This window comes from Schistocerca gregaria, chromosome 3 (assembly GCF_023897955.1).
Source record: "Schistocerca gregaria isolate iqSchGreg1 chromosome 3, iqSchGreg1.2, whole genome shotgun sequence".
Lineage (NCBI taxonomy): Eukaryota > Metazoa > Arthropoda > Insecta > Orthoptera > Acrididae > Schistocerca > Schistocerca gregaria.
Genome location: NC_064922.1, coordinates 802,327,115 through 802,341,404, shown reverse-complemented (window position 1 = coordinate 802,341,404; position 14,290 = coordinate 802,327,115).

Sequence of the window (14,290 nt, the reverse complement as noted above, 5' to 3'; positions counted from 1 at the left end):
TCAAATGGGCATCTGCCAACTCCGCATTTGTAAACATTGCACTGACTGCAAAACCATGTTCGTGATGGACACTAATGTGTTGATACTACGTACTGATGTGCTTGATGCTGGTATTGTAGAGCAATGAGACGCATTTCAACACAAGCACCGAAGTCAACATTACCTTCTTTCAATTGGGCCAACTGGTGGTGAATCGAGGAAGTACAGTACGTACATATTGACGAAACTAAAATGAGCTCTAACATGGAAACTAAGCGTTTCCGGACACATGTCCACATAACATCTTTTCTTTATTTGTGTGTGAGGAATGTTTCCTGATAGTTTGGCGGTACCTTTTTTGTAACACCCTGTATAGTCGCGTTCCCTCTCGCACACCGAAGGCTCGTGCAGATAACGTGGTTGGGCTGTTGGCCTGCATGGCGATAGAGTGGTCTCTGACACTGACAGTACTGTATGTGGCGTTATAGTATGTATTGCTGCGCCACGGCTTCTTTTTCTTGGGCACGTTAGCTGAAAATGTCACCACAGGTCGATGTACGAAGCCTAGGAGAGGTGGAGCAGATATATGGCAGTAGAGTGCACTGCCGGAAGAAGCTTGCTGACAGAACAGGAATCACTACCCGGGCATCAAAGCAGGACGAGCTGCCACGTGTCCAACGTTGACGACCGCTGATTTCGTGTAGCACTGTTTACCTGCCGAAGTACAGAAGCAGACACTAACAACTGCGTGCTGGATTCCCCCACTTCAAGCCTATTACTGGGCCTCATCCTTTGTTTATTTGCTGAAGAGTGTTGCTTTGCCAAAGCAGTCACCAGTCGATTTGCCTTAAACACTGACCGTCTCAGCTACGCACTGTCTGGTTCAACCTGCAGCCAACTAGGAAAGGCACTCCAATTCAGTTGTTGTTCTTAAAAGGCTCATCTACTTGCTATTTCTAGAATCGGCCTCTGCAAGCAGCGGAACTACTGGCTGCGCCTAGGGTTCATGGTGATGGGATATGGACTGGAGCCTTCCAGCCATCCACTGCCTGACTTCTACCGGTCATGGTTCACTACTGTCAAACTATCTGTTGAGCCATCCCCTGAGCTGTGTGGACACAACAAATGCTAATGTTCCCGTGCAGGCCACAGTTTCGGATGCAGGCCACAGTGGCTGCATCCTGTGCTGTAGTCCTTAGTTCAACTCTACATGTTCAAGTGCTTTCCACACAGAGTCGCGCGTCTGCACCAGCTAATTGACTTTTGCGATGTCTGTCATTGCCTGAGGTCTGATACAGTACAATACTGTCGGAGTGCTTACAACGAAGTTCTCTTCATTTGGTGCCTGCTCCAAAGGCTAACGCCGTTTGCTAGCCGTCACATTATGTCATTTACTAAGATAATTACACGTCCCCGACCAGGGTCAGCCTGCGATGACCTCGCTGTCTGGTCCCTCCTTCAAATCAACCAGCCTGCCAACCAGCAAACCAACCAGCGCCTCGTAGCGCTGAACATTACGTGGAAAAACTAAAACTGCTATTCTTAAAAATCAACATTAATTTGATCTTGTAGTTGCAGTAACTCTGACTGACTGTCGGACGTGTACCTGGTTACATAAACCTGCCGCCCCGCTAATCAACGATCAGCGTCTTTGCAACTGAGCCATGGCGCTTTCTCTTCATCTCCAGCTTGAGCCATGTGTCGGTTCTACGCCTTAGCTTGCTTTGCCATGGCCAATTGGCCACTTGAAGTTTAAAGCTAGCGGGATAAGATGGGTTGCCAGGTCAGTTTCCAGCGAGGTTGGAGGGAGGTACGAGCACGCTCGGCAGAGGGCAGTTGTCTCGTGTAGCGAGCGTGGCACGGATACGGCGGTCGCTGGGAGCGGTCATCCATCCAGGGGTGCTGGGCCGCAGTTGGTTTGGCGTGACGCGGAGGAGCAACATCGATGATTGGGGCTGCGCAGCCAGGCCACGTTGGCGGAGAGGAACCTGGGCTGTTAGCGTAATCAGTGAAAGCCACTGGTATCCGTGGGCGGCTGGACCTTAGTGCGGCTGTGTCCTGTCCTGTGGCATCACGCAGTATCTACAACCCTCATTCTGCTTTTGCAGATGGCGACCTTTCCAGCGGGTGTCAAATTTTAAGTTCTGTGCTCTGAAAGACCAAGTTGTTGGCAGTTATTTTTCTGTTGGAAACCGTGACATGATTTTATTGTAATACTTTGCTTTCTGTGTCAGCCGAGCCCGAGTTCTGCCCCACGCGTATTTATATCAGTCTGTTATGTTTTTTAGTTTGCTATGGTTGTGGCTGGCACGGATTTTAAAACGTTTTAACTTGAAGTCAGTGAAAAACACTAAATTTCTGTTGTTCTGTTAGTGGCTCTTAAACTATATTCAACGTAGGAGGTGTCATTATAAACACTGTATGTTTCAAATCCGTTTGGTGCATGTTACTGGTATTCGTTGTTGCTTAGGTTAATTATGCTTCTTAATCGCCCAATGCTGCTATAATTTTAGTTGTGTAACATACTGATATGCTGTCGATTTGAATTGTGGTTATGCAAAAAGGAAGGTTACAACCTGACTAGTCATAATTAAATTTCACCTACTTGTCTAAACTTTGGTCTGTATAAGCCACAATATGAGTCACAATCCTTAGATGAGCGCTGAGTAAAGGGCTGACGCATCAAAATAGTCACAATACTTAGCTCTAAATTTACTGGTTTTTCCTTACACTTGTTTGCCTGTGTCGTGTCTGAGGCAGCATTAGGTATTGCTGTCAACGAACGCAGTCACCGGGGCTTACGCTCTCTCAAGAGACCATAGTGCATCGACACCATGCTAATGAAAAAGATCCTTGAGAAAAATATTTTGTTGTAAATCAGTCTATTTTACTTAAGAGGAAGTAGAGGGCAATGATTCTGCGGGGCCCATCTGGCTGAAGAAGGGACAAATTAAATCAAATTTGTTGTTTTCTATTTTCCTCTAAGATAATATGGTTTAAATGCTGCGAAGTTGTGTCATGCTTAGAGTCCCCTTGACAATGGTTTGGTTGTATCCTTGTGATGACTGATTTTTTTAATGGAGTTGCGATGGTCTTGAAGCTGAAGTTTTCATTCAATGGAGGTATAAATTCACTATTCGTGGCTATGTGTTCACGTTACAAGTGTTACAAGTGTGATTTTGTTTTCCAAAGAAGAAGTCATATTTAAATATTCTATTTTTCTTAATAATCTACGCTTTTAACTATGGTGTGTTACATTTCATGGACTAACCTCCGGTGGGTCCGAACTATAAATTCAATATGTTGTCAGTTTATTTTACTTAAATGAAGTTTACCAGCTAAGAACCGGATATTGTAGTCCGAATATTTATGCCGATACCAGTGTGTCATGCTTTATGCTATTATGATGTGGTAAATGAAGAAAGTAAACCAATCGAGGAGGCGCGGTGGTTAACATATTGGACTCGCTTTCGGGAGGACGATGGTTCAGACCCGCGTCCGGCCATCCTGATTTGGTTTTCCGTGTTTTGCCTAAATCACTCCAGGCAAATGCCGGGATGGTTCCTTCGAAACGGCACGTCTTTCGCTAACCCGATGAGACCGATGACCTCGCTGTTTGGTCTCTTGACCCAAACAACCTAACTCAAAGGATGTAAAAAGGGTTCTGTTATATTTTATCCTTCAACAGATAAGGTCCTTCTACTGTCGCAGCCACTGTTCTGCAGACACCTATCAGTAACGTGTAGCATTATTCGCAATCTGAGGACGTTTTTTCTGCAAGTTTCACCATCAGCGACAGTTCAGTACTTTCTCACCACTCCCAGAACTTATTCTGTTATTCAGAATGAGATTTTCACTCTGCAGCGGATTGTGCGCTGATATGAAACTTCCTGGCAGATTAAAACTGTGTGCCCGACCGAGACTCGAACTCGGGACCCTTGCCTTTCGCGGGCAAGTGCTCTCATTCTGGAAACATCCTCCAGGCTGTGGCTAAGCCATGTCTCCGCAATATCCTTTCTTTCAGGAGTGCTAGTTCTGCAAGGTTCGCAGGAGAGCTTCTGTGAAGTTTGGAAGGTAGGAGACGGATAAAGGCAGAAGTAAAGCTGTGAGTACCGGGCGTGAGTCGTGCTTCGGTAGCTCAGTTGGTACAGCACTTGCCCGCGAAAGGCAAAGGTGCCGAGTTCGAGTCTCGGTCGGGCACACAGTTTTAATCTGCCAGGAAGTTTCTTATTCTGTTATTGGCTGGCCATTGGGAAACAGTTAGAAGCGGAACTCGTCACGAAAGACAATTATACTACAGTGAACAACACCCTACGTCGAAGATGTGTTTGGAGGGGCCCCGAACAGCAGTCGGATACCAACCTGGCTGTCGCCCGCCATAAGGTCAGTGATTGAGGTGTCATTTCTTTTCACAGCAGGACCCCTTTGGTTGTCATCCGCTGCACCGCAGCAGCACAGTGGTACATCGATGATATTCTAAACTCCATCTTCGTGACAAGCCATCATGGGCTTAGATATAAACAAGTTAATGTTCGCCCGCACACGGCGAGAATTTCTACTTCTGGTCTTCGTGCTTGCCAAACCCTACCTTGGTCAGCAACATCACCGGAACCTTACCAATTGGGAACGTTTGTAGCATTAAGGGTAGGACTCTCAAAACAAACGGAATTTCGACGATGTGACAGGGACATTCTACAGAATTTGGCACGATTTCATTCAAGAGTATAACCAACACTGTAAATGGCTGTAAAGCCGAATAACTGTTTGCATGAGGGCCACAATTGGACCAACGCATTATTGACTTGCTCAGTTAGTGAAATTCTTTCTCTTGAATAAATTATCTAGTTTTTTTATGAAACTATAATCACTTGTTTGTCATTAGATGTGTACCGCACCAAGCGATTTCCTTCCCATTCGGATAATTCCTTCGTGAATTGTTGTTATTATTATTATTCCAGAATGAGATTTTCACTCTGCAGCGGAGTGTGCGCTGATATGAAACTTCCTAGCAGATTAAAACTGTGTGCCCGACCGAGACTCGAACTCGGGACCTTTGCCTTTCGCGGGCAAGTGCTCTACCAGGCAAGTGCTCTACCAGGCAAAGGTCCCGAGTTCGAGTCTCGGTCGGGCACACAGTTTTAATCTGCCAGGAAGTTTCATTATTATTATTATTTCTTAGAGTATATATGTTGTGTGGCTAAAAGCATATTGAAAAAAGGGACAGAAAGAATGGCCAAACACGTAATAACGGAAAGAGGCATACTCGATAATCAAGGGAAGGTGGCTTTTGTCGTAATAGGTTCTAAGACTACTCCTCAAATGGAAGAACGAGAAGAAGATCATTTGAGGAAGAAACTTCCGAGAACGTACTTCTGAAGTGAGATCGTGTTTGTATGGACGTGAATGATAGTATGGGAAAATGTGTAAAAGAAGAGGAACGAAGCGTTTGAGATTAGGTGCTACAGTGCAGACTCATAACTAAGGTACGAGCATTTGGGATTGGTTCCGAAACACGTGAGTGCCTCGAAGAGTTTTAAGTAATAGAACCCAGTACGTTGTCCTCGATGTTGAGTGTTCGTCGGAGGTGAGGGTATCATCTGCATTGCCCCAGGGAAGTGTGGTAAGTCCGCTGTTGTTTTCTATCTACATAAATGATCTTTTGGGTAAGGTGCATAGCAATGTGGGGCTGTTTGCTGATGATGCTGTGGTGTATAGGAAGGTGTCGTCGTTGAGTGACAGTTGGAGGATACAAGATGACTTGGATAGGATTTGTGATTGGTGTAAAGAATGGCAGATAACTCTAAATATAGGTAATTGTAAATTAATGCATATGAATAGGAAAAAGAATCCCATAATATTTGAATACTGCATTAGTAGTGTAGCTCTTGACACAGTCACGTCGATTAAATATTTGGGCGTAACATTGCACAGCGATATGAAGTGGGACAAGCATGTGGGAAAGGCGGATAGTCGTCTTCGGTTCACTGGTAGAATTTTTGGAAGATGCGGTTCATCTGTAAAGGAGACCGTTTATAAAACAATAATACAACCTATTCTTGAGTACTGCTCGAGCGTTTGGGATCCGTATCAGGTCGGATTGAGGGAGGACATAGAAGCAATTCAGAGGCGGGCTGCTAGATTTGTTACTGGTAGGTTTGTTCATGACGCGGTCGAAGGGCAGTTGTCACGAGAGTTCATGACCTCGCCGAAACCACATCCTGCATGTTTAAGTTGAGTGCATTGCAATTCGCTTATACCGTAGAGACACCTCCACCACAGTGAAATCTCGTGATTCTCCAGTGACCTTGGTTCGTGTTGCCGCTCGTAGTGTCGCTAAGGTGAAAAGTAGCGAGTGGAGTACCTGGGAAAGGAAGTTCTGATTAGCCTTCCTGAGCTTCTAATTACTTGACTATTTTCAGCTTCTTACATAGTTAAGTTCAACCACCGGCGTATTTTTCTGTCTTGTGGCCGCTAACGCTCCAGATACCTGCCCTGGGGGTTAGTGTATGTAACGGCAGTGTACATTTCCTCGCCTTGCTGCCACTGTCCGGTGAGGCGTGTAAGTTTGACAGCTTCTTGATTGTAGGTTGTGTGGCGTTCTTCTACCTTAGTGGTAGTCGTTCCTCCTTGTTCCAGGAGCTCTAAACACAGTATTCTGCGGGCGGAGCCGAGACCACCGGTTCCCCGGCCACAGTGGCCGAGTGGTTCTAGGCGCTACAGTATGGAACCACCCGACCGCTATGGTCGCAGGTTCGAATCCTGCCTCGCACATTTACGTGTGTGATGTCCTTAGGTTAGTTAGGTTTAAGTAGTTCTAAATTATAGGGGAAGTTGAGTCCCATAGAGCTCAGAGTCATTTGAACCACCGGTTCCGGCTTTGGCGTAATTTCACATCTCGCATTTGGTTTGTTGGATGTCAGGTAGCCTTATCAAGATTATTGATTGGTGACTCCATGGAGTGTCCTTTGCACCACGACCAGATAATGGATATACTTGGAAGGAGAGACAGCGTTGGTCGTATTTTGTTGTCTTATTAACCGCAAAATCGATTTTCGGTCACTTAGTGACCATCCTCAGTGCTGTAATATACGATTTACATTGGTAGGCACTGCTGTCAACAAGCTTAGAGCGATCACATAAACTCCACCACTGTGATCGCTCTAAGCTTGTTGACATCAGTGCCTACCAATGTAAATTGTATATTACAGCACTGAGGATGGTCACTAAGTGACCGAAAATCTATTTTGCGGTTGATAAAAAACAAAATACGACCAACGCTGTCTCTCATTCCAAGGTTACCAAGATTATCATGAGTCGCTCATTAGACTGCCACTAGTCCGAGTTACCATCTTGTGATCTGAATGCAGCTCTTGGCTGCCTTTCTCTTCGCTCGCGAAAGTGTTTTTGGTGTGATCTAATCAGAGGTCTATTCCTGGAGCACCGTCTATCACTGGCCCCTGTGTTTTATTTCATTACTGTATTATTAAGTTACCATAGTTAGTCTCACCTGTTTGGTGATCTGTTTTTCTTTAATTAACTTCTGTTAAATAACTTTTGTTGACAGTATATTTGTTAAATTTTTTATAATTGCCATTCTGGCGTTAAAGGCTTTCAGCCATGATAGTAGTTACTTGCCTTAAAATTCTGATTTAGACCACATTGGCTTAATTTCAAAAATTATTTATTAAAATAAATGAGAGAAATGGCAATGCAAACCAATAGTAATTGATGCAGGTCCCGTCCACAATCGTAACCCAATCTTGCCTTCCTTAATTACCAGGTTTCAAGTATCTCGCGAGATTTGTTGTTGTTCATTACTAATTACGTGAAGTAGGAGTCTATCGTTTATCTGTTATTCAACCTATATTTTATTTAATTGCTGGATCATCTACACTAATGAATGTTTTGCAGTAATAAACCTCATTGTTAAAGGTACTTCCGCTATCGTACTCATCAATTAACGTCGTTAAAAATAGTGCCTGCAGATTATATTTCATTGAAATCTTTCATTTACAAACTTCTATGTTATATTCAAAAGGCGCAATTGCCGACTGATAGGAACCTTCGAACATTCGATTTGTATATTGTATGTTCAGCAGTATTTGGCTTGCAATGCGGCAACTACTTATCCCAGCCCCTAGACAACGAAACCAGCCAAAACTTTTAATATTTCAACTCTGAGTCTTAGGGAATGTAGATGGGGAACACCAATTTTTATTTGAAAGCCTGCATGTTGATTGCGTTCCTGTTTCAATCCTTCGGCGTTTAATGACATGTCCGAGAAGAAGAAGCAAACAACCTCTGTTAAATTGTGTTTTCTGTCAGAGAAAACTACAGCGAGACTATTGGGACGCTTTGGGAAGACTTCAATGATGGCTCTTCGGAGAAATCACGGTCAACAAGACGTTTTCTCGTTTCATATCCGGCAACGAGTCAGCTAAAGACATGCCACGGTCCGGCCGTCCTTCGTGGGGAAGACAAGACGAAAAGAGTGCCACAATCAAACGTGTAATTGATGGAGATCGTCGAAGAACCACTGATGAAATATCTGAGAAAACGAAAGTCTAAATTTGATTCCTCACTTGCGGACAGGTAACCAAAGAGAAAACTGCGTGAATGTTTGCCGTGACTAGAAGAGTGAAGTGCAGAACGATTAAAATTTTCTTAAAAGATTTGTGACTAGGAATGAGAATTGATGCTACGGGTACGATCTGGGATCAAAGCAAGCGTCGAGCCAGCGCAAAACGGAAACGTCACCACGACCGAAGAAAGCACAAGTGCGCTACAATGTGAAAACGATATTGCTTGGTTTTTTTTTATGTCAGTGGCATTGCCCTTATGGAGTTAGTTCCTGTAAAACAAACAGTGAACCAACAATTTTATCTGGATGTGTTGCGAAGATTACGAGAGAGTATGTGACGAAAACGGCCGGGACTGTGGAGAAATGGGAACTGGTTGCTCCACAATGACATTACTCCAGCCCACACAGTTCTGAAGGTCCGATAGTTCGAAACAAAAATCGAAAATCAAAAATCAAACTAATTACTCGATCCGGCCCTTCTGCCTTTTTCATTTTGTTTCTATGGATGAGGTAAACTCTGAAGGGAAAGCGATTCAGTGATGTGGATGACGTCAAAGAAAACATAAATATAAATCAGACTCTTTATGGCTTTCAGCAGTATCCTGCCTCAAGAGTTCAAGAACTGTTTTGAACAATGGCATAAGCGTGGGAAAAGCGCATTAATGCACATGGACAATTCTATGAAAGGGACTAGGATACTGTAAATGTAGAGTTCGATAAAAATGCAAACTAATAAAAATTCCGCTTATCTTTGCCCATCCCTCCTCCCCCCCCCCCCCCACTCTCACTCTCTTGTATATAGGAATACAGACTGAAGCGATGAATGAAAATTTGTACTATGGTCAGGATTAAAACCCGGATTTCCTGCTCATTAGGCAGATGCGCTTTGGCTTTGGTACAAATTTTCATTCGCCGCTTCAGGCTGCATACACACATCGTAGATTTTTGAGAGATGAAAGGTAAGTGGAACCATACAACTTCAATTGATTAAAGTACCCATGCATGCGTTTCTGTCAGGATACCCATTTCGTTCGATGCTGAGGTACCATTCCAACACAGATGGAGAGCCTCTGAAATGCTATTCGAGTAGGAGGGGAATGCCACATGCACTGAAACGTGAATGGGAATCTGGACTGAGGAGACGTGCAAGGGTAGACTGTACAGTTGTGTAAAGCCATTGTGCCAGAGCGTTGTAGTGGTTAGGCGCATCCGCCCAGTGAGCAGGAGACCGGGATTCGATTCCTGGCCTCGGTAAAAAATTTCAAGCATCGCTTCAGTCTATTTATGAACATAGTTAAAACTGTTTTGAAATACATACTGAGCGAAGTACAGCAAAGTTTAGGACTCTCTATGAGGAGGAGCTACACTAAAAGGCCACTATGGCGATTCTGATTTAAGTTTACCCTCGGTTATCTAAGTAGGGTAAGACGCATTCCGTGATAGTTCCTTCGTATAGCACCGCTTGTCGATTTCTTTTATCACTCTCATTCTGTCTGAATGTTGCTATTTGTAGCAATTCAAAAGACAGAACGCTTGAGGATAGTTAGAAGCCTTGCGCCTGTACCAATTACTATCTGCATGAGAATCAACGCCTACCAAGACAAGTTTCCTGTCTAAATAATGCGTTCCTGTGGCGTTTAAATTAGACTTGTCACTCCTTCATTTCCATACAATGCTAATAAACGGAAGTTCGTCACAACTACAACATTACGAAAAAGTGTGCCAGTCAAACCTGTTCCTTAAGACGGCCCTCTTCTTCATCTCGGCACGAGCTTCAGACGCACTGCGCTGAGTTGAACATTATCCGATGTCACAAACAAATGAAGGATCCTGGATGCTGTATCCTTGTCTGATATATGTTGCTGGCTAGATAATCATGACGCAGGCCCTCCATTTTCTATGAGAAGTGGTGTTATGGTGCGGGTAACAGCGTTGGCTAGAATGCAGATAACATCAGGCCGCAAGAGACAGAATTACTACTAAAATAGTTTTCTAAGAACCCTAGATTTGGCGACATTGGGTCTCAGAGAATTGCGAGGGTGGAGGCATTGTAGTTACGGACAAATGAACTACTACGACACGAACATAGTTGCAGAACCAATCCACAAATGACAGCAGAACACTTTGTTGGCTTTAGGGAAATAAACTTCAGCGATCCTATTATCAGTGTGCTGCAAATAAGGAAATTAAACTCGTAAGTGCAATGCCGCAAGGCAAAATAAAAATGAAGGCCTTGCACCGTGACTCTGATTAGTCTGGATATTCTTTTCGTAACTTTCTGCAGTCGTCTTCCTTCAAAATTGCACGTTTCATCAAAAAAGTCCCGGTACTACGTGATGAATAGGTCATGACATATATGAAGCAAATTTCCGAAACGTTCTTGTAGATAAGTTTAGAAATAAGACGATACAATATCTGTAATTTTATTTGTTTTTAGCATAGCCTTAATATTCAAGTATATCCAAAATTGCTTGAGTGAAATCTTGGAAGCAAAAAGAAAATGGCTCCTGGCATATTTTATACACATGGAAATTCATAATAAAATTATCGCAAAACATACTTCTCTGTACTATGCGTGGGCTTGCTCTGACACATCAGTTGAACATGTCTTTTTATCTGTTGCTATCTGTGGTTTTAGGCATCAGTGTTAGCCAGAATCAAATAAATGCAGTGTGTACGCGTCAGAAGAGAACTCGAGATTCCGTTTGTTTGTTTTCTGATGCATAACTGTTCTTTAATCTTCTAAAGAAAATGTAAGATATAACTTACTACGTTGATTTTTGTACCTATGGTACATTCTAGAACTCGTTAACTGCACTATGTAACATATTAATTTCTCTTTTAGCAAGTTTCCTGTTGCTGTGGCAATGAACTCGACAACGTCACGTAGCACATTTAAGGCGTTCTCCTCTATTTCATGCCTCGAAGATTTGACTGAAGTCACAGTGTCGGAGAACGGCCCTTAGTTCACGTCACACGAATCTGAAATATTATGTGAACGCAATGGTATACAGCATCTAACTAATGCACCGTTCCATTCACTGACAAACGGCGAATCGGAACGTTTTGTCAGAACCTTCAAACAGCAAATGGCAAAACTGCACACCACACACACACACACACACACACACACACACACACACCCACACACACACCCACACACACACACACACACACACACACCAGGGACAAGCACTGAAACTGTTTCTCGCCTCCTGTCGTTCGCATACACGTGATCGACCATTGGCGGCAGAACTGCTTCACGGCCGCCGCCTTCGGTCACTGCTCCACCTGCTCCCCCATCCTCAGTACCCGGTGCCAAAGGAGGCCACAAGTATCGCCTCGCTCCGCTTGATACTGTGTTTCTCACGGTTTTTAGCGGCAGCAAGCAGTGGCCGCCAGGCGAGATTCTACGTCAACCTGGGACATGTATGTATCTCGTTTCAGGCCCAGACGGATTGCAGCGCCGAATTCACAATCCAATTCACCGCTCTCATGTGCACGATGATCATTCTGTATCTCTTCCCCCAGATTCACGGATCCAGAGGACAGCGCGGCCACAGCAGCCACCAGAGGGTGTCACCACGACACCGCGGGGCGACTACATGGAGACGGAATCTTCGCCTCCTCCCTCTCCTCCCGTCCTAACGATGGAGCTGGTCCCGCCCACGCCGCAGCAGCCGACGCCTACTACATCTTGCTAAGAGCCTCAGGAGGTGGAAGCGTACTCTCCTGGTCGTCTTTTGGGGGACGTTACCACCAGAGCGAAGGTCGGATGGTGGGGTACCACGTGAAGTCAGACGTCACCTGCAGCCACAGCTTCCGGTACATCGCAGTTTCCACGCTCCCTCCTCCCCTCCCAGTGTAGTGATCCCTATACGACGACGGCCAGTCACTTTGTTGGGGGGGGGGGGGGGGCAATGTTACGGAGTAAAGTCAAGCGCCGCACACCAGTCGAGAACGACAGGGAACAGAAGGCTGTGAGAAGTCAGCCAATCGGGCGCTCACAGTACTGGCCCCTGTGTGAATAAGACTAAGCGACACGCCTGACTGGTGACGCCCAGATATATATAATTCTTATTAATTTATGAAAACTCATTAATACGACATTGTTGATTGTTTGCTTGGCGAAACGAGTTCTCCTAGACACTACAATTATTGTCCCGTGCGGATCAGAATCAGAGTGAAAGCTGAGAAGAAGGAAGGTCAGCCTGAGGCGAACTCTGTACATTAAAGAAATGTACACTATAGTTGAGTGGAATATGAACCACGCAGGCAGTAGGCATGTTCAGCTAAGTGAGTTGCAGAAACATGAAATCAAACCGGACACTTACGCAAACTGAAAGAGTCGCCCTATATTGACTCATTATTTACGCGTTCTCTCGAAGAGCATAGTTGTCACTGAGAATTATATTAATTATACTACTGCCTGAAAGCCACAACCAAGCTTGAAAATGCGTACGTCTTACCATTTCAGCTTGTAGACTGAGGCAGCTCCTCAAGGCAGCAACCTCTGAAGTGTTCCGTCAGCCATCTGCTTCCTCCGACAAAAATCTTTTTCGTGCAGCGCCCGGTACTTGTCTGATACATTCTACATCGAAATTATCCCCTGTTCATTCTCACTGATATATGACATCTCTGCATCTGTTACTCATCACGCGCGTATATTTAAACACTATTATTCCCCGTCGTTATGCGACTCAGCTTTATGCAACTCCAAAGTTATCAGTTATCTGCCTGCACTCTTCGAGACGACACGACCATCTGAAATACGACGCAACATCAAAATTTTCCTCGACAATGTGAAAGATACTTTTAATCGTAGTTATTTTTAACCATATACACAAATTCAATTCTATCGGTTCCCACGGTCATCAGACTGAACTTCATGCTGCCCCCTTCTGCCTAATAGTTACCTGCCCGCACTCTCCGAGACTCCATGGCTATACAAATCCTGCCAGCGAAAACGAGTTTTCTACGCCCGCGTTTTTTGCAGTCCTATCTGACCATTCACGGTCACGTTTTACTGCGTGTCGGTCTAGGAAAATTAGCCTCGAAGAAGAGCGCATAGGAATGCACCCTTTTCGTCGAAAGCAAGCTACAAATGCTTCTAGAAGTTTCTCCCGAAGAATCTGAAGGCCAAATGAGACTCCTCTGCCCAAAATTTGGCAGACAGGCTCCTCTCTCCACCTATGCACGCTCTTTGAGTGATGTAGTCCACACAGGAATTTTCTGGTGGCAGTTGCTTTACTTTTTTACCTGTCCTCCTCCACAAAGGCAGAGCAGAAATTCGTCCCAGCACCCGGATAATCTTATATTGTCACGAAACAAAGTGAACAGGCACAGAATGGAAAATGCTGAGCAGAGTGGCTACTTAAAAATGAAATAAAACGCAGGTTACACAGACAGTTCCTCTGGGCATCAGTAATAATCAACCAACGAGTGTTCCAAAAAGGTCGCGCAGAGTCTATATACACGTGTTACCATGGTTACGACAGGCCAAGTAGTGAATTTTTGTGGCGGAGCAGACTGATTTTCCGCACATGCGTGACACTGTGACGTCAGCTGTTCTACTTGGGTGCCCACATCCTGCCTAGGACAGTGTCGACGCTTACTGCTTCATACGAACAATCCTCCAGTGTCCTTCGTGAACTACCTGCAATACTTCTTTCTGCAAAAGCTTTGGGGATCAACAGACGTGACTGTCCACTGTCATTCTGAAAAAGAATC